A 19,883-nucleotide genomic window follows, 5' to 3' on the forward strand; every position below is an offset into this window, starting at 1 on the left:
CTACCTTTTTTTTATCTTATTTTGTTCTATATTGATCGTTGAATTTGTTCGTGGCGGACGTCCGATGACACTCATTCAGGTTGTTCGTTGGTCCGTTTACTCAGTTTTTTTATTACAGAGGGTAGCTAAACCCTCTGACCGAACACGCTGAGCTACCGTGCCAGCTGCCTTGCCGTCACCACTCGGCTGCCGTCGCTTCATGGTTAAAATGGCCACGCACAGATATATATTCGACGATCGAAATTATCTTGCGATTTTCTCAGTAAAGCTTGGGAAGTACGCGCTACTGCTTACACATTTTGTTGTTCTCATGGGGTACTACGAGTGTACGAAGTTTACAGTAAATCCGCGTTCCAAACGTCGTGGCCTCCCCTTGTCAGTGTGGTGCAAACACGTGAAGCAAGCAGGAAACCGTGGCACGGAGGTGCACTTATGCTTTCTGTAGGCAACTGAGCGAGTTTGAAAGGGGTCAAATTGTGGCCTTCCGAGTGGCAGGATGGGTCTTTTGGAAAAATTCCATACAAATTGGACGTGCTTCATTAGTCGTGCAATGATGCTCGTATCAATGGTCACGTGAACATTCTCAGACGCGTAGACGAGGTTCTGGATGTCCACACAGCACACACACCCGCCAGAATCGTCGTTGTGGCATTTCGCACAGCTATCACAGCACAGATAAGAGGGATTGCGAACCCAGACGTCTCAACACGAACTGTTGCGAATCGGTTATTAGCTGTGGGATTACGGGCACGCACACTTCTAGCCAGTCTTCCACTCACGCCACAGCATCGACGTGCACAGCTCGGCTGGTGCCATGAGAGCATCACGTGGAAGATGGACTAGCGCACCGTGATCTTCAGCGATGAAAGCAGATTCTGCCTGCACACAAGTGATGGTCGTTTGCGCGTTCGACGTAGACCTGGTGAGCGCTGTCTCGCAGAGTCCATTCGTCCAAGACACACTCTCCCCAACGCAGGCCTTATGATTTGGCGTGCGGTAATATACAATCCTCGTCCATCTTTGGTGTTTCTGGAGGGAAGAATGTTTTTAAACCAGTTCTTGCAATAAGATGGTGATGTGTTGTTCCAACAGGATAATGCTCGCCCACACACTGCCTGTGAAATCGCCGTGCTTTGCAAGAGGTGCAGCAACTTCCTTGGCCAGCGCCATCTCTCGACTTGTCTCCAGTCGAGCACATGTGGGATATGGTGGGACGAAAAGCGTCTCGTGCGACTTGTCAACCAGCAAGTCTTACAGAACTAAGTGAGCAGGGGCCTAAGGTATCTTACGACAGTATTCGCCACCTGTTTTATTGACTGGACGCCAGCGCCTCCATTGCCGCCCGTGGAAGCTAACTAGTACTAATATGGATGTTCCAGCATGGGTCGTTACGTGACATCTCAGAATCGCTTGTGCTATTGATTTGTAAATATAATCATTTCATGTGCTCCATTTGCACTTAACAACAATAAATTTGGACTGAATTGGAAACCTCTAAAGGCTGCGCTTATTTTTTTCCAGCAGTTTAGGTACGACGGAGACTCTGAAAATTTCTAAAATGCCATTATTCTAAAAATAAATGAAACTGTTTCTGTGATGATGGTCTGTGTTGGATCGCGACTAAGTTTCCGATGTGTATCATCTTCAAATAAAGGGAGCACCTTAAGCAAGGAAATTAACGAAGACCTTTGGTATGACAGAAAAAGTGGTGATGTAATTAATGCCACGTGCCGCCACACCTCCCGAGGTTTATGGATTGCCGATGATACACGAGGAAGAAGATCCTCTGAGACCTATAGTTAGTGCAGTCAGTTCACCCACATACAGACCGGCAAAGCATCAGGCAGGGTCACGGGCGTCCGCGGAAATTAATACAAGAGGGGGCAAAATTCTAAAATTGCTATTGATTACATAATTTAGTCGAATAGTTTGAAAAGGTCTCGTGCTTGAAGAATTAAGTTTGATAATAAGACAAAATGCTTTGAAAAAATGTAGGCATATTTCATTAATATATTCAAAGTACAGGGTGTTTCAAAAATGACCGGTATATTTGAAACGGCAATAAAAACTAAACGAGCAGCGATAGAAATACACCGTTTGTTGCAATATGCTTGGGACAACAGTACATTTTCAGGCAGACAAACTTTCGAAATTACAGTAGTTACAATTTTCAACAACAGATGGCGCTGCGGTCTGGGAAACTCTATAGTACGATATTTTCCACATATCCACCATGCGTAGCAATAATATGGCGTAGTCTCTGAATGAAATTACCCGAAACCTTTGACAACGTGTCTGGCGGAATGGCTTCACATGCAGATGAGCTGCACTGCTTCAGCTGTTCAATTGTTTCTGGATTCTGGCGGTACACCTGGTCTTTCAAGTGTCCCCACAGAAAGAAGTCACAGGGGTTCATGTCTGGCGAATAGGGAGGCCAATCCACGCCGCCTCCTGTATGTTTCGGATAGCCCAAAGCAATCACACGATCATCGAAATATTCATTCAGGAAATTAAAGACGTCGGCCGTGCGATGTGGCCGGGCACCATCTTGCGTAAACCACGAGGTGTTCGCAGTGTCGTCTAAGGCAGTTTGTACCGCCACAGATTCACGAAGAATTTCCAGATAGCGTGATGCAGTAATCGTTTCGGATCTGAAAAATGGGCCAATGATTCCTTTGGAAGAAATGGCGGCCCAGACCAGTACTTTTTGAGGATGCAGGGACGATGGGACTGCAACATGGAGCTTTTCGGTTCCCCATATGCGCCAGTTCTGTTTATTGACGAAGCCGTCCAGGTAAAAATAAGCTTCGTCAGTAAACCAAATGCTGCCCACATGCATATCGCCGTCATCAATCCTGTGCACTATATCGTTAGCGAATGTCTCTCGTGCAGCAATGGTAGCGGCGCTGAGGGGTTGCCACGTTTGAATTTTGTATGGATAGAGGTGTAAACTCTGGCGCATGAGACGATACGTGGACGTTGGCGTCATTTGGACCGCAGCTGCAACACGGCGAACGGAAACCCGAGGCCGCTGTTGGATCACCTGCTGCACTAGCTGCGCGTTGCCCTCTGTGGTTGCCGTACGCGGTCGCCCTACCTTTCCAGCACGTTCAGCCGTCACGTTCCCAGTCCGTTGAAATTTTTCATACAGATCCTTTATTGTATCGCTTTTCGGTCCTTTAGTTACATTAAACCTCCGTTGAAAACTTCGTCTTGTTGCAACAACACTGTGTTCTAGGCGGTGGAATTCCAACACCAGAAAAATCCTCTGTTCTAAGGAATAAACCATGTTGTCTACAGCGCACGTTGTGAACAGCACACGCTTACAGCAGGAAGACGACGTACAGAATGGCGCACCCACAGACTGCGTTGTCTTCTATATCTTTCACATCACTTGCAGCGCCATCTGTTGTCCGCCTGAAAATTTACTGTTGTCCCAAGCATATTACAACAAACGGTGTATTTCTATCGCTGCTCGTTTAGTTTTTATTGCCGTTTCAAATAAACCGGTCATTTTTGAAACACCCTGTATATGCTTTATGATATTAACATGATTATCGATACCATTTTTCCGAGTTAACGATCCGAAAAAAATAAGGAATAATTAGGGGAGCTTCTCAAAACTACCATGTTTGACCTAGAAGTAAACCGAAACCATCCCTGTGTGCTCAGTTCTTCTTGTCAGAGATATTACATTCCACCGAAAACAATTGTAAATTCGCTATCATATCATCATTCTACGGTTGTTAACAACATATATATGCAATGGTATAGTGTTATGGTATAGAGTTATAATTTTCCATCCAGTTCTTCTGAACCATATGACTACAACATTAAATACAAAATTGTATGTTGTCAATAAATATAAAATGATGATATGATACCAATCTTACAGTTGTTATCACTGGGATATAATATCTCTCTGAGAATAACAAAGAAAATACGACTTTTGAATGCATTTTCGCGCCAACTGCCTCAGTTCACATGTAAACAGTGTACGAAAACGTTCATTTACTGTGATTTGTGTCAAGGATGTTAGCTTTAATAATAGTTCATGTCATTTACATCCTTCCACAATGTACGGAGCTTCGATTCATTTAATGCTGCTGTATTCTTACTGTGAATAAGCTCAGCTCGAACGATTTTAAAGTTAGCTATGTGCTGTGTGGTGTCACCGCCAGACACCACACTTGCTAGGTGGTAGCTTAAATCGGCCGCGGTCCAATTAGTACATGTCGGACCCGCGTGTCGCCACTGTGTGATCGCAGACCGAGCGCCACCACAAGGCAGGTCTCGAGATACGGGCTAGGACTCGCCCAGTTGTACGGACGACATTGCTAGCGACAATACGGACGAAGCCTTCCTCTCATTTGCCGAGAGACAGTTAGAATAGCCTTCTGCTGAGTCCATGGCTACGACCTAGCAAGGCGCCATTAGCCTTACCTAGTTTGAGAGTTATCGTATAAATGTCTCAAGAAGAACGTTGTAAACCAACAAAGATTAAAAGTTAAGTATATTCCAAAGCTACGTATTTTCTTTATAGCAGTCATAACGTATCCTGTTCCAGACTTGACGCCAGTCGGCGTGTGTGTACGGGTGCCTTTCGGCTCCCTTCCCAGTGTGGCGTAGCAAGCTTGTTACGCCACAACATGCTGAAGCAATCTATGTGTTATTTTTGCCATTTTTGCAATGTATTACAATAATCATGACTTTTGCACAATTTTATATTTTCATTCTGTTTTTTATTCATTTTTGTGTGTTGTCTTTCGCACTACCACTTGTTATTAACGTCATTAAGCACGAAATTCCAACCGTGAAATAATTATTTCTCCAGTCAACTGCGATATGATGTCCTTTACAAAATACTCATTATGAGTTTATCAGGTCGAAACTGCTAAGTGTTGAATTATTTTAAGTATTATTAACTACAGTCTTTTAAAATCATGTAACATCCGTTATGGATAAAATTACGCTTTTTTCCCTTTTTGCTGAGAGTCAGGTCGTTCATTTAGATTGCCAGTAATCACGTATTGAGTAAACTTCATTCTTTCCTGATAATGCCCATAATAAAAAGACAGCAACTTATAGTATCCGATTACAGGACTAGTGGTACCGTACAAATATTTAGATTCAATTGTACGAGGGTCGTTCAATAAGTAATGCCCCACTTTTTTTCTGAGAACATATTTATTGTTAAGACTCAGAATTTGGTGACAATATACATAAACATGTCTTGTCCATGTCCTATTTTTCTACGTAGTCTCCATCACGCTCTGCAGCCGTACGCCAACGTTGTGGAAGAGCATGTATTCGCTGCTGGTAAAGGCTCTTGTCCTGTGGATGTAGCCATGTTTTCATTTCATGACTGACACTCCCGTCATCTTCAAAGTGTGTTCCCAGTAGAGAATCTTCAAACGGCTCAAAGAGATGGAAGTCTTATGATACGAGGTAATGATGTCCAACCCAATTTCGCGATGTGTTCCCGGGTTCTCAGACTTGTGTGTGGACGTCCATTCTCGTGTTGGAGCAAGATTGCTGTTGGGTTCTTGTCCGATCGAACACGTCGTAAACGATTCTTGAGTTTATTCATAGTCTTCACGTATGCCTCTGAATTGATGGTTGGCCCTCTTGGCATCACATCCACGAGAATGACGCCATTACCTTCCCACAAGACTGTCACCATGTCTTTTCCGGCACAGGGGGTTGTCTTGAATTTCTTCTTTTGTGGTGAATGAGGTTGACGCCACTCTATGAACTGCCTTCTTGTTTCCGGGGCAAAGCGGTGCACCCAGCTTTCGCCCCCCGTAACGATCCGTAACAGAAAGGCCTCTCCGTCGGTCTCAAGACGCTCCAGCAATCCAGATGAGATGGCCTATCTTTGAATCTGGTAGTCCGCTGTGAACATTCGTGGAGCCCATCGTGAGGATCTCTGAATATCCGAGAGTCTCAATCATTGCAGACGCACTTCCAATGCAGACCGACGATTGTAGAGCCAATTGTCGAGTTGTGATGCGCCGGTCGGCATGAATGACATCCGCACGATTCAGCATGTCTGGAGCAGTTGCTGTGACAGGACGACCCAAGCGTGGCTGATCATGGAGCTCTGTTTCTGAATTTCCTCAGGCTGTAACATTCTTTGCCCACCACCCAACTGTAAGCACGGCATCGCCACACACTGCGCACAAATGTTTATGGCCGTTCACCACCTTTTCTTTTTCTGCACACAAGAATTCAATAACAGCACGTTGCTTGTAAGATGAGTCGTAGGCGCCATTTTGACGCTGTACTACGGCTCTGCCATCTGCCAGAACGGTTCGAAACTTCACCGGCGCACAGAGCAAACATCAAATGTGAAGCACCAACAAGGACATTTGTCTATGTATGTTAATGGCTTTTAAAAAAAAAATGTGGGGCATTACTTATTGAACAACCCTCGTAAGAAGAAGTATGAGATGACGCATTGTGAACATGTTTTATATACTTTTGCTACGGGTCACTTTAAAAACATCAGACCCCTTGTTGTTTAAAATAGTTTGCACTTGACGCGTTTCGGGCTAGCCCTTCCTGACAACATCAAGCATAAAACATTTATACATATTATATCGTCACAAACGTACACTCTCAGCATCGGTGCTTAAACATCTGTGGGCTGAGCACTGATGTTGAAAGTGTACACATGCAATATTCTACTGTGTATAAAGGCTTCTTGTTTGTGGTTCTGAGGATGTCGTAAGCCCGAAACACTTCAAATATAATTTTTTTACTTTATTTTTTAGTTTTTTTTTAGCAGAAACGGATCTGCTGTTTTTATGTGGTCCATTAGAGCAGTAATTTACATTATAGTCCATGCTTTCTGCGCGACATCGTATCACAAGTTACGTGAAATCGCGCGAAGATGTAAAACCAGAAACAGGGAAGACGAGTGGAAGATGTAGACTTCATGGAAGAGTTCTGGGAAAGTGCCATGTACCTGTAAAGAAAATCGCATACGTACATATGATAGAAGACACTGAACGAATTCAGAGACGCACTGCTAGTATCGTAACAGGTCATTATAGTCAATAGGAAGGTGTAACAAAAAGGCTCGGAGAACTTAAATGGGAACCTTTGGAAGAAAGACCAAGGAAACTCTTGCGAAAACCTATAGTGTCCTGCTGCCGCCACCGGCAGGCGTGGCCGAGCGGTTCTAGGCGTTACAGTCTGGAACCGCGCGGCCGCTACGGTAGCAGGTTCGAATCCTGCCTCTGGCATGGATGTGTGTGATGTCCTTAGGTTAGTTAGGTTTAAGTTCTAGGGGACTGATGACCTAAGCAGTTAGGTCCCATGGTGCTCAGAGCCATTTTAAACTTATTTTTCTCCCTCTCGGTACGCGAATGAAACTGAACTGAGTTAACGCTAATATTTGTACGAAGTACCCTTCGCCACAAATTGTTCAGTGTTTTGCTAAGTATACCTGTAGATGCAGTTAATCGTATTTTGTTGTTCCTGTAGTGTCTGTCTTATACGGAGCAGACGTAGTGCGCCAGGAACATCATACAGGGTGTTTCAAAGTTTTTGAATCAAACGTCTAGAAGTGAGAGACCACATCATGGAAAACAACTTCTGTTAGAGACAGACGTCGCTAGGCGCTCTTTGGTATTCGTCGACCCTTGAACGACGGAGATTTCACCGAACTGGCAGTGTGTGCACACAACGTATCCCAGTAAATTGACAGCGTCTTCAACAATAAAACCTTAAGTGAGAGTGTCTCTAAGCGGATAAAAATATTTTGGAAGTGAATCAGGGGCCGTAACTTTTGCTTGACCTACCACATTTCATAGGAGCAGATGACTGGATGATACGTAACACTTAAGGTGTTCTCACGTTAGAGTGCGTACGCCCTGAAGCCTTCAGGGAGATACCCAACCGAAAACAAGTCACAAAAAGTGTCAGCGAACATTTTAGTTCTCCATGACGCGATATAGCACTACTGGTTTAATGCAAAAAGTCTGAAACACGATGTGTAAGTTGCGGACAGAGAGTGCCAACAGTTGTATCCCTGGAAGCAGCACGATGCCGACGCTGTGGCCCTCGCCCTCGCCCCCCCCCCTCCCCCACCCCCTAACAGAACAGAAGAGGGCAGGCGGCGCCACGCGACTGCGGCTGGGCGTGGCCTGGCCGGAAGTGCGCCGGCGCCCCGCCGGGGACACGCCCACCTGGGTCCTCACCAGCGACCCTTCTCTCGCTGTGTCACGCGACACACCGCCGACTAGAGCTAACTCCTGCCGTGCCTAAAACACGGCGTGCGTCAAGCGATATGCAAGCCTGAACACGTACACTGAAGTGACAAAAATCATGGGCTAGCGATATGTACAAATGGGTTCAAATGGCTCCGAGCACTATGGGACTTAACATCTGAGGTCATCAGTCCCTAGAACGTAGAACTACTTAAACCTAACTAACCTAAGGACATCACACACATCCATGCCCGCGGCAGGATTCGAACCTACGACCGCAGCGGTCGCGCGGTTCTAGACTGAAGCGCCTAGAACCGCTCGGCCACCACGGCCGGCCGATATGCACAATTACAGATGGCAGTAGCATCGCGTACGCTAGGTATAGAAGGGCAATGTATTGCCGGAGCTGACTGAAATGATTTATGTGAAAAGTTTTACGAGGTGATTTTGGCCACTCGACGGGAATTAACAGACTCTGAACGCGGAATGGTAACTGAAGCTAGACGCATGGGACATTCCATTTGAGAAATCGTTAACGAGTTCAATATTCACAGATAGATAGTATCAAGAGTGTGCCGGGAACACCAGATTTCTGCCACTATCTCTCACCACGGACGGCCCAGCAGAGGCTGACGGCCTTCACTTAGTGACGGAGAGCAGCGGCGTTTGCGGAGACTCGTTAGTGCTAACAGACGAGCAACACTGTAGTACTAACAGACGAGCAACACTGCGTCAAATAACTTAAAGAAATCAAAGTGGCACGTACAACGAACGTATCTGTTAGGACAGTGCGGCGAAATCTTTGCTAATAGCACGACGTCAACTGCAGCGCCTCTCCTAGTCCCGTGACCATATCGGTTGGACCATAAATGACTGGAAAACCGTGGCCTGATCAGATCAGTCCCGATTTCAGTTGGTAAGAGCTGATGGTAGGGTTTGAGTGTGGCGCAGACCCCGCGAAGTCATGGACCCAAGATGTCAGCACTGTGCAAGATGATGGTGGCTCCATAATGGTGTGGGCTTTGTTTACATGGAATGGACTGGGGCCTCTGGTCTATTCGGCTACTTGGAGACCATTTGCAGCCATTCTTGGGCTTCATATTCCCAAACAGAGATGGCATTTTTATGGATGACAATGCGCCATCTCGAAGGGCCACAATTGTTCGCGACTCTTTTTAAGGACATTCTGGACAGTGCGAGCGAATGATTTGGCCACTCATATCTCCCGATACAAATGTTATCGAACATTTATGGGACATAATAGAGAGTTCAGGTGTGCACAAAATCCTGCACCGGCAACACTTTCGCAATTATGTACCGTACTGTTATAGAGGCAGGATGACTGAATATTTCTGTAGGGAACTTCCAACGACTTCTTGAGTCCATGCCATGGCGGGTTTCTGCTCTACGCCCGTCAAAAGTAGGTCCGACACGATATTAGGAGGAATCCCATGACTTTTGTCACCTCACTGTATATGTGACTTTCCGGAGTGTACGATCACACATACAGCAAACACAATAAAGCGAACTTATTCGTAGTAAGCTCACAAATAATGATTATTTTCCTCTTCATCGTCCGCCTCCATCGGTGAGTGGTCATTGCTGTTGATTGACATGCGGGGGACACGAGTGCAATTCGAGGCGTTGCAAGGGACTTTTCCCTGGAGGGAGGATTGGAATGCCGTGCACTGAATCTCGTGGGGCAAACTGAGGAGTTACTCGTCGGAGAATTAGCAGTTCCAGCGTCAGAAAACCCAACACCAAACAGTAGAGTGGCGGTGTGCTGATCCCACGGCCCTGCATCCCGCATCCAATGACGCCACTGAGAGTGGATGACACGGCGGTCGGTCGTCTGTCTGTACCAATAGATTGTAGACAGTTACACTGTAGCATTCAGCTGCAGAAAACCTAGGTAAGGAACTAATGTTGTCAACAAATATCGGCGATCACAAAGTTTCCGTCCGAGAGCGTTGCTGCAACGTAGGGCAACTCTGATGCGGACATGTAGGCAATGGTTTAATGTATCATTCGCGTCTTTCCGACGTGCGTGTGACAAATGCGGAAACGTGAACTATGGTGACGTTGTTACCAAATGCGTCCAAACAGGACCCCTGCAATGTTATTCGTTCCTTTGCTGGCGAAGGACAAACACCGGTAAACATCCATTGGAGAAGGAAGAATATGTATGGGGCAGCAAATGGTTCAAATGGCTCTAAGCACTGTGGGACTTAAAAGCTGAGGTCATCAGTCCCCTAAACTTAGAACTACTTAAACCTAACTAACCTAGGGACATCACACACATCACTGCCCGAGGCAGGATTCGAACCTGCGACCTTAGCAGCAGCGTGGTTCCGAACTGCAGCGCCTAGAATCGCTCGGCCACCGCGGCCGGCTATGGGGCAGCATGTCTGTCGAAACCACCGATGTGGAATGGTGCGGCAACCGTGCTGCCACTTCATGATAACGCACATCCCCATATCGCAAGTGCCATAATGCTGAAATTACGCCAACTCAAGTAGCAGACACTCGAGCATCCGCCCTTTAGCCCTGATCTCTCCCAACTGCAATTATCACTCCTTCAGTCCCTTATAGAAGGCCTTGAAGGGTCGGTGGTTTCTGTCGAACAAGGATGTACAACAAGCAGATACAGACGTCTTACGCAGCAACACACGGCGTTTATCGAATGGGTATCTTCAACCTGGTGCATAGACGGGATGATTGCCTCAGTGCTCACAGCGATTTTGCCTGATTGACATACCGATTCTGGACTGTACGGCCTTGGAATAGAAGCTTTCTGACAGCCTCTTATACATTGGTAGTTTCGCGTCTGAATGGGAAAGTTACATGTATGAAACGGCGGACGTGTGAAGCCTTATCGGTCACCGACTCTGTCTGCCAAAAGAAGGTTACAGAATTTGAAATCATTCTGTTGTTCCTTTGCTCGCTTACTGTGATTTCCTTTAACACCTACTTTACAGTATGTATAGCAAGGAGACTTATAGTGCTACATAGACAGTTCAGAACACTGAAACAGGTTGTTCGAGAAGGGACGGATGCAAAAAGGTGTCTTTTTCTGTAGGATTACTGTTGTTAACGTTTCTACTGGGAGACTTCAAGAACTAAGTTAACCATGTCGTCCCACTCTAAGACCACTGTACAACAAGAGGGGCACATCGTCAGAAGAGAGTCCATGTTCCGTGTTTCCAGCATACACAGTTTTGACGCGGTACGGATAACAGGAGCATCACAGTGCAGGAGTGAAATCGTGCGGCTACTGGAGACGTACTCCAAAGTACGCTGTAGAGGAATGGTGCCAACAATTTGACCAAATCTGGAAACACGTGGGTGATGCTCATCGGGAAGTTCAGAGCTTGCAACACGCGATTTCCGTACAATTTGTAGATCTTTGCAAGCTGAAAGAACATATGGTCAGGGGGGGGGGGGGGGGGGGGGGAGATTTTCCAATGATGAAGACGTTCATACATATGAATGGTTCCGTGACCAAAGAGCGGATTTCGGTCTCGCTGAGGAACTGAAGGACTGGTAGAACATTCTAACCGTTGCTGACTCGGTGACTATGTTGAAAAGCAGGGTAATGTTTCTGTGTCACTTTGATGTGTAGTGCAGCAATCAATAAACATTACTTGGCGTGCCGTAATAATGTATATCTTTTTAAAGCTTCCTCGACAATGGGTCATTACAGACGGAACAGTAATTCAATAGACGAAAATCGTCGAAACAATTCAGCCCTGTTTCTGCTGGAGGTGCCATTCCGGTTTTGTACTGGAAGAAGGAAATAAGATCAGACTTTAAAGTACCGTCGATTTCGAGGTCCCTAAAGACGGACAGCGAGCTCGAAAAGGTTAAGTATAGGATGGAAATCTGCTGTTTCGTTTCAAAGGTACCATTCTAACATTTGCTTCACGCGATTTAGGGGAAGATCGGAAACTAAATCTGGCTGGCAGAACGCGGATTTGTACCACCGTCTACATCTACATCTGCACTTTGCAAACCACTGTGAAGTACATGGCAGAGCGTACTTCCCATTGTACCAGTTATTAAGGTTTTTCCCGTACCATTCACGTATGGAGCGCGAGTAGAATGGTCGTGTAAATGCCTCCGTGCGTGCTGTAACTAATTTAGCCCTACGGGGGTAGTATGTCGAGGATTGCAGCATATTTCTAGAATAATCATTTAAAGCCAGTTCTCTAAACTTCGTAAGTAGGCTTTCTGGGGTAGTTTATCAACCTTCAGGCGCTTGTCAGTTCATTTTTTCATGATCCCTGTAACACTCTCCCAGGATGAAACAAATCTGTAACCATTTGCGCTGCCCTTCTCTACGTATGGTCATTATCCGCTGTTATCCCTATTTGGTACGGTTTCCACACACTTGGCCAGTATTCTAGCAAGAGTCTCACAAGCGATTTATAAGCAATTTCCTTCCTAGATTAACTGATACCCCATTTGATAGTAATTTTGACAATAAGCGTAGATGTGATACTGAGTCAAATACTTTTCAGGAAAAAAGAAATACTGAATCTTCCGGAGAGCCTTGATTCAGAGCTTTCAATATGTCATGTGAGAAAGTTGCGAGTTGGGTTTCATAGCCGGCCGCTGTGGCCGAGCGGTTCTAGGCGCTTCAGTCTGGAACCGCACGATTGCTACGGTCACAGGTTTGAATCCTGCCTCGGGGATGGATGTGTGTGATGTCCTTAGGTTAGTTAGGTTTAAGTAGTTCTAAGTTCTAGGGGACTGATGACCTCAGATGTTAAGTCCCATAGTGCTCAGAGCCATTTGAACCATCTGGGTTTCATGTGATCGTTGTCTCGGAATCCATGCCGGTTGGCACAGAGGAGGTCAGTCTGTCAGAGATACCTCATTATATTGATCTCAGAATATGTTATAAGGTGCTACAACAAACCAATGTCAAAACTGTTGCTCAGTAGTTTCGTGGGTGATTTCCGTTATCCTTCTTGTAAATGGGGTCACTCATTGCTTTTTTACAACTACTGGGCACGGTTTTTTGTTCGAGGGCTGTTTGATAGGTTATAGGTAGCAGAGGGACATATGCAGGTCCAAAGTCAGTACACAATCTGTCAGGGATTCCATCGGTCCCTGGAGCTTTGTGTCAATTTTAATGATTTCATGTGTTTCTCAATGCTACGGACACTAACACTTATTACAGCCATTTTCTTCAGTGGTACGAGGATTAAATTGGGGAATTCTCCTGGATTCTTCTTTGTAAAGGAATATTTGAAAACAGAGTTAAGCATACCTGCTTTTCCTTTACTACCTCCAATATCAGTTCTTCTGTCATCCACGAGTGACTGAACGCTAACTTTGGAGCCACTAACAACGTTTAAAAACGACCAGAATTCTTCGGGTTTTGTGAAAGATCATTCGACAATATTCTGCTAGGGTAGTCAGTGCCCTCTTGACAGCCACACACGTTTTATTTAGCAAAAAAATGGTTCAAATGGCTCTGAGCACTATGGGACTCAACTGCTGAGGTCATTAGTCCCCTAGAACTTAGAACTAGTTACACCTAACTAACCTAAGGACATCACAAACATCCATGCCCGAGGCAGGATTCGAACCTGCGACCGTAGCGGCCTTGCGGTTCCAGACTGCAGCGCCTTTAACCGCACGGCCACTTCGGCCGGCTTTTATTTAGCATCTCCCCATTTATAGACCTATACTTTGGTTTACATCTCTTTGGCAGTAGCTTCTGTTTCTTTAGAAGTGTTTTTACAGTGACAGTATACCATGCAGGATCCCTCGCATTATAAAACGTACTACTGGGTACATATCTCTCTAGTGCATGGTCAACTATTCTTACTGTCGAATGCGGGTTCAGTGCCAACCGCCATCTCGTTCGGTTTATACCACCTGGAGTGCAAACGTTTAATCAAACTGCCGAGATAGGGATCGACCCAGACACCAGCATAGCAAGACTCCAGTACACATTAGGGTCAAGAATCTAAAGACTACCAGGCAAAATTAGCTTACAATATTTCATAGTTTCCCCAGTGTGGCATCTAACGCTGGTGATCGACGAGCACGGATCGAAAGCACAGTGTCATTGCCCTTTACTACGTAAGAACTGAAGATGGAGACTCTAGAGCGACCGCTCGGCGCGACGCGAGAGTCAGCGCACGGTGACAGCCTTGGCCTCCGCACCGAAACGCAGAGCCCGCCTCCGCCTCCACCTCTGCCGCCGCCGCCCCCACCACTCGGCTGCTCTGGAGTGGAGAGGTGACTCATCGCGAGGGAGTGGCGCCCGGCCCGCTAAGCTGCGATCAAGCGGACGCCAACAGGACACTGACTCACGCCCGGTCCTCCTGCCACGGAGCTCAACCTTCGGCACGGCACAGCAGGTATAAACCGTCAAAGCGAGCTGAAGACTTACGAAGCCTCTTGCAAGGAGGCCTGCGCTTAACCGCGTTTCCACAGGAATTAATTACTTGTGCGTGCATGACCTCAACACCACTAACGTCAGTTCAATGGTTCAAATGGCTCTGAGCACTATGGGACTTAACATCTGAGGTCATCAGTCCCCTAGAACTTAGAACTACTTAAACCTAACTAACCTAAGAACATCACACACATCCATGCCCGAGGCAGGATTCGAACCTGCGACCGTAGCGGTCTCGCGGTTCCAGACTGTAGCGCCTAGAACCGCTCGGCCACACCGGCCGGCGTTAGTGAACACCTAGATACACACAAATGTCTAATTTATTGCCACCTGCGCACTGTACTTATGTATAAGTTGCGAAGGTTGAAAGGCATTTCTTTCACGAAGTCGCTTTCCCAATCGTCGCCTTCCAGTTTTAGCAACTGCTGCTAGGTGGATCTGTTTTAATTCTGCTCTCGTTCGTTGGACAGTACACGTTTTGAATGTTTTCTTTAGGTACGTGAATAGTTAGGCTCAAATGGTTCAAATGGCTCTGAGCACTATGGGACTCAACTGCTGAGGTCATTAGTCCCCTAGAACTTAGAACTAGTTAAACCTAACTAACCTAAGGACATCACAAACATCCATGCCCGAGGCAGGATTCGAACCTGCGACCGTAGCGGTCTTGCGGTTCCAGACTGCAGCGCCTTTAACCGCTCGGCCACTTCGGCCGGCAGTAGTTAGTATCATGGCAAAATAAATATATTATTTATAAAGTGGTAAAATGTTCTTAAGGGGGCACGTTCATGAAAAACATACACCATTTAAAATATATACCAAATCCACAATTTTGAAGATACGGCAATGAAATTTTGTACCTTGCTTTACATGAAATTAACACAATTGGTGTTAACTTCCTTGCAGTATACGCTGAAGAGCCAAAGAAACTGGTACACCTGCCTAATATCGTGTAGGGCCCCCGCGAGTATACAGAAGTACCGCAACACGACGTGGCATGGACTCGACTAAAGTCTAAAGTAGTTCTGAAGGGAACTGACACCATGAATCCTACAGGGCTGTCCATAAATCTGTACGAGTAAGAGGGGGTGGAAATCTCTTCTGAAGAGTACGTTGCAAGGAATCGCAGACATGCTCAATAATGTTCATGTCTGGGGAGTTTGGTGGCCAGAAGAAGTGTTTAAACGCAGAAGAGTCCTCCTGGGGCCACTACTTTGTAGCATGATTGTAAACGTATGGAGTATCGCATTGTCCTGCTGGAACTGTCCAAGTCTGTCGGAATGCAGATTGGACATGAATGGATGCAGATGAGTAGACAGCATGCTTACGTACGTGTCACCTGTCAGAGTCGTATCTCGACGTATCAGGGGCCCCATATCACTGCGACTGCACGCGCCCCACACCATTACAGAGCCTCCACCAACTTGAACAGTACCCTGCTAACACGCAGGGTCCATGGATTCATGAGGTTGTCTCCATACCCATACACGTCCATCCGCTCGATATAATTTGAAACTATACTCGTCCGACCAGGCAGCATGTTTCCACTCGTCGACAGTCCAATGTCGGTGTTGACGGAACCAGGCGAGGCGTAAAGCTTTGTCTAGTGCAGTCACCAAGGGTACACGAGTGGGCCTTGGGCTTCGAAAGCCGACGTCGATTTCGTTTCGTTGAATCGTTCGTACGCTGACACTTGTTGATGGCCCAGCATTGAAATCAGCAATTTGCGGAACGGTTGCACTTCTGTCACGTTGAACGATTTCTCTTCAGTAGTCGTTGGTCCCGTTCTTGTATATCTTTTTCCGGCCGCAGCGATGTCGGAGATTTGATGTTTTACCGGATTCCTGATATTCACGGTACACTCTTCAAATGGTCGAACGGGAAAATCCCCACCTCGTCGCTATGTCGGAGATGCTGTGTCCCATCGCTCGTCACCGACTATAATATCACCTTCAAACTCACTTAAATCTTGATAACCTGCCATCGTAGCAGCAGGAACCGATCTAACAACTGTGCCAGACGCTCGTTGTCATACGAGTATACAGGCGTTGCCCACCGCACCGCCTTATTCTTCTTGTTCACATATCTCTGTATTTGAATACGCTTACCTATACCAGTGTACAATTTAACTATTTCATGGAATTTACAAATTTTATTTTCAAAAAATAAGACAATACCTTTCTCTTAAACGCTGTGCAAGAGATCTCTTTGTATATAGTAAGCTTGTCCCACGAGATTTTTTGCATACATCGAATGGAAGAATTGTTTAATTATAATTCTGTAACTATAATGCAAAATTCATGCAGAATTTCAAGCACAGATCTGCTTACTCAGAATTTCAAAATTTACTGTTGAGACGACATTTATTGGATTCATAGAAATAAATGTAGGCTTCATACAGTCCACGAAAAAGGTACATAAACTTAAAAGAATAATTTTCAGGAAATGCAATTTAAAGGTCAAGCCAAAGTCTCTTCTCATTTATCCTGTTCTGAAAGATCCAGGTTTGTACTCAGGGTCCTATTTCCCTTCGAGGCTTCGCTTCTGGTTTCTTGTCTTCTGCCATCTTTCCCTTTATCATGTCAACTGACGTTTCAGCTGCATCATAAATTGCAATTCTGATAACTGTGGCAGACGAAAATGTGGTTTCAGGTCATGGTTTCCATATGAGTGAATTTATAGACTCATTTGGAATCTGGATCGGCGTGAACACACTAGTTTAGAAGTTCAGAATCGACCAGAAACCTTTAAGTGGGCTTGACAACATCCAAGATACAAATTGGAGACCTCTCCTCGTGAATGTAGAGGCTTTTATCCCTGTGAGCCTATCGATATTTACACTAGTTAATGTGGTACAGATGGTGACTGGGATGTTTGTCTGATGACGTCATGTGGAAATACGTAGCCCGTACTGCACTTTCCATGTCACTTACAATGGATAGGTTGTGTCTGATAGCCTTGCCATAATATACTTTAAGAGTATCTATCATCCTCTTTGATGTGAGTCAGCTGTGTTCACCAGTGACCTTTCCATCTTCCAACTTTCTTATTGTTTTTAAGATACGGAGCAAAGTCACAGATCTATAAAACCAAAGAGTATATATCACAGCTTTAACGGAATCTTCCGTCGCTACTTGGTAGAACAACATCATAATAAATGAAAAGCACCAGTTTGCTTTTGTTCTACAATATTACTTTTATTGTTTGAAGATGGCCTTGTAAGCCGAAAACCGGTTAACAATAAAAGTAATATTTTATTGTTTGAAGATGGCCTTGTAAGCCGAAAACCGGTTAACAATAAAAGCAATATTCTAGAACAAAAGCAAACTGGTGCTTTTCATTTATTATCACAGCTTTCTGCATGTATCCCGTGCAAGTTACGTTAAAGTAATCTATGGAAACGTTGTTCACGGAGCTAGTACTGAACTGTTGCTTCAAAAAATGGGTGTGACAGGAAGATCGCATCACATGCGTAATTATTATTCAGGTATTTTGTACGCGAATTAATGATAGAAACTTTGGGATCTTATTGTCCATGGGATCTACGAATAAATAAAAAAATAAATTGAAAACTAACATTTTCGGTCAATCTCATGCATGTACCACGTTATAGCGCACGATAGGAATCTCATTCTAGAATTCAGCTATTCTTATAAATCACTTATTTGTAGTATAGTAATATAGCATTATTTGAAGTTATGTACAGATTCGAAAAATATTGCAACAAAGTGTGCACTTGCTGAGGTTCATATTATTGCCGAACAGTCAATATTGTAAAGGTATTTTTTATTCCAGTGTAACGATAAAGTTCGCCTTCGTAGCTGAGCTGTCGGTGCGGCTGATTGCTATGCGGAAAACCCGGGTTCTATTCTCGGTAAGCCACGGGTTTTTCCGTGGTGGGAGGACTAGGTCGGGATGCACTCAGCCTCGTGCGGCCAGCTGAGCAGCTACTCGACCGATTAGTGGCGGTTCCAAGGTCAGGAAACACGACGACGACCGAGAGAACGCTGTGTCCGTGCCCCGCCACACCGCATCCAGTGGCGCTACGCGCGGAGAATGAGACGGTGGCCGCTCGAGCTCAATTGGCCCGTCTTGGGGCAGAAGGCAGAACTTTACCTTTCCTACCACTCTTATAACGATAAAAATGTGTTGCTTCAATCATTGAGTGAAAATATTAAGGCGAAATAAAAAACTAAACTCCGCCCGAACAGACCACGAAGGCCCAACTGTACCGACCGGCCACCATGTCATCCTCAGCCCACAGCCGTCACTGGATGCGGATATGGAGGGGCATGTGGTCAGCACACCGCTCTCCCGGCCGTGTGTCTGTTTACGAGATTTTCGGTCAAATGGAAATACAAAATTTATTTGCGCCTTTACAGATTTAAAGCTACTGTTGAGCCTAACTAAAATCTTATGTAAGCCCGCCCGGTTAACCGTGCGGTCTAACGCACGGCTTTCCGGACTGGGGAGGAGCGCCTGGTCCCCGGCACAAATCCGCCCGGCGGACTTGTGTCGTGTCCGGTGGGCCGGCCAGTCTGTGTATGGTTTTTAGGCGGTTTTCCAGCTGCCTCGGTGAATGCGGGCTGGTTCCCCTTATTCCGCCTCCACTACACTATGTCGGCGATTGCTGCGCAAACAAGTTCTCCACGTACGCATACACCACCATTACTCTATCATGCAAACACAGTTGTTACACTCGTCTGGTGCGAGACGTTCTCTGGGGGGAGGGGGGGGGGGGGGGGTGTCCACCGGGGACCGAACCGCGCAATTACCCTGAAAGAGTGGTTCGGTGTGGGGCGGAGGAGGGGTGGACTGCGGTAGTCGTCGTGGGGTTGTGGACCACTGCGGCTGCGGCGGGGACGGAGCCTCTCCGTCGTTTCTAGGCCTCCGGTTAACATACGATACAATACTAAATCTTATGTAAACAAAAGAGTGTCCGTATTGGCGCAATCAGTGAGCAGACTGTTCTACACAGTAGTAAAACGTTTGCTTACAATACTCGTACCTTACCGAAAAAGGAAATGTCAACATTTTCAATATCTGTTGCCTATCAGGATCTTGACTAAACCCAAAAATAAAAAGAAAGTAGAACTGTTGGGACAAAAACCTTACTTTTCTATCCTTATCGTAGCATCCAAGTCCTTAACATAAAAAAATTAGAAATAGTGCTGTTTGTAGTGCGATACGTGTGTGGCAGTGATGAAAGTGTCTTTAGTTAACAGATATCGCAAAATTACTTGTACTTTAATAAG

At 45.7% G+C, this 19,883-nt stretch overlaps 1 protein-coding gene across 2 annotated transcripts in view; it reads right to left on the reverse strand.

Annotated features, from left to right (window-relative positions):
• LOC124613962 (laminin subunit gamma-1) overlaps positions 1-19,883 on the reverse strand; it is a 1,180,138-nt gene that overhangs the window by 213,483 nt on the left and 946,772 nt on the right. The window lies entirely within an intron of this gene.

This window comes from Schistocerca americana, chromosome 4, assembly GCF_021461395.2.
Source record: "Schistocerca americana isolate TAMUIC-IGC-003095 chromosome 4, iqSchAmer2.1, whole genome shotgun sequence".
In the NCBI taxonomy this organism is placed as follows: Eukaryota; Metazoa; Arthropoda; class Insecta; order Orthoptera; family Acrididae; genus Schistocerca; species Schistocerca americana.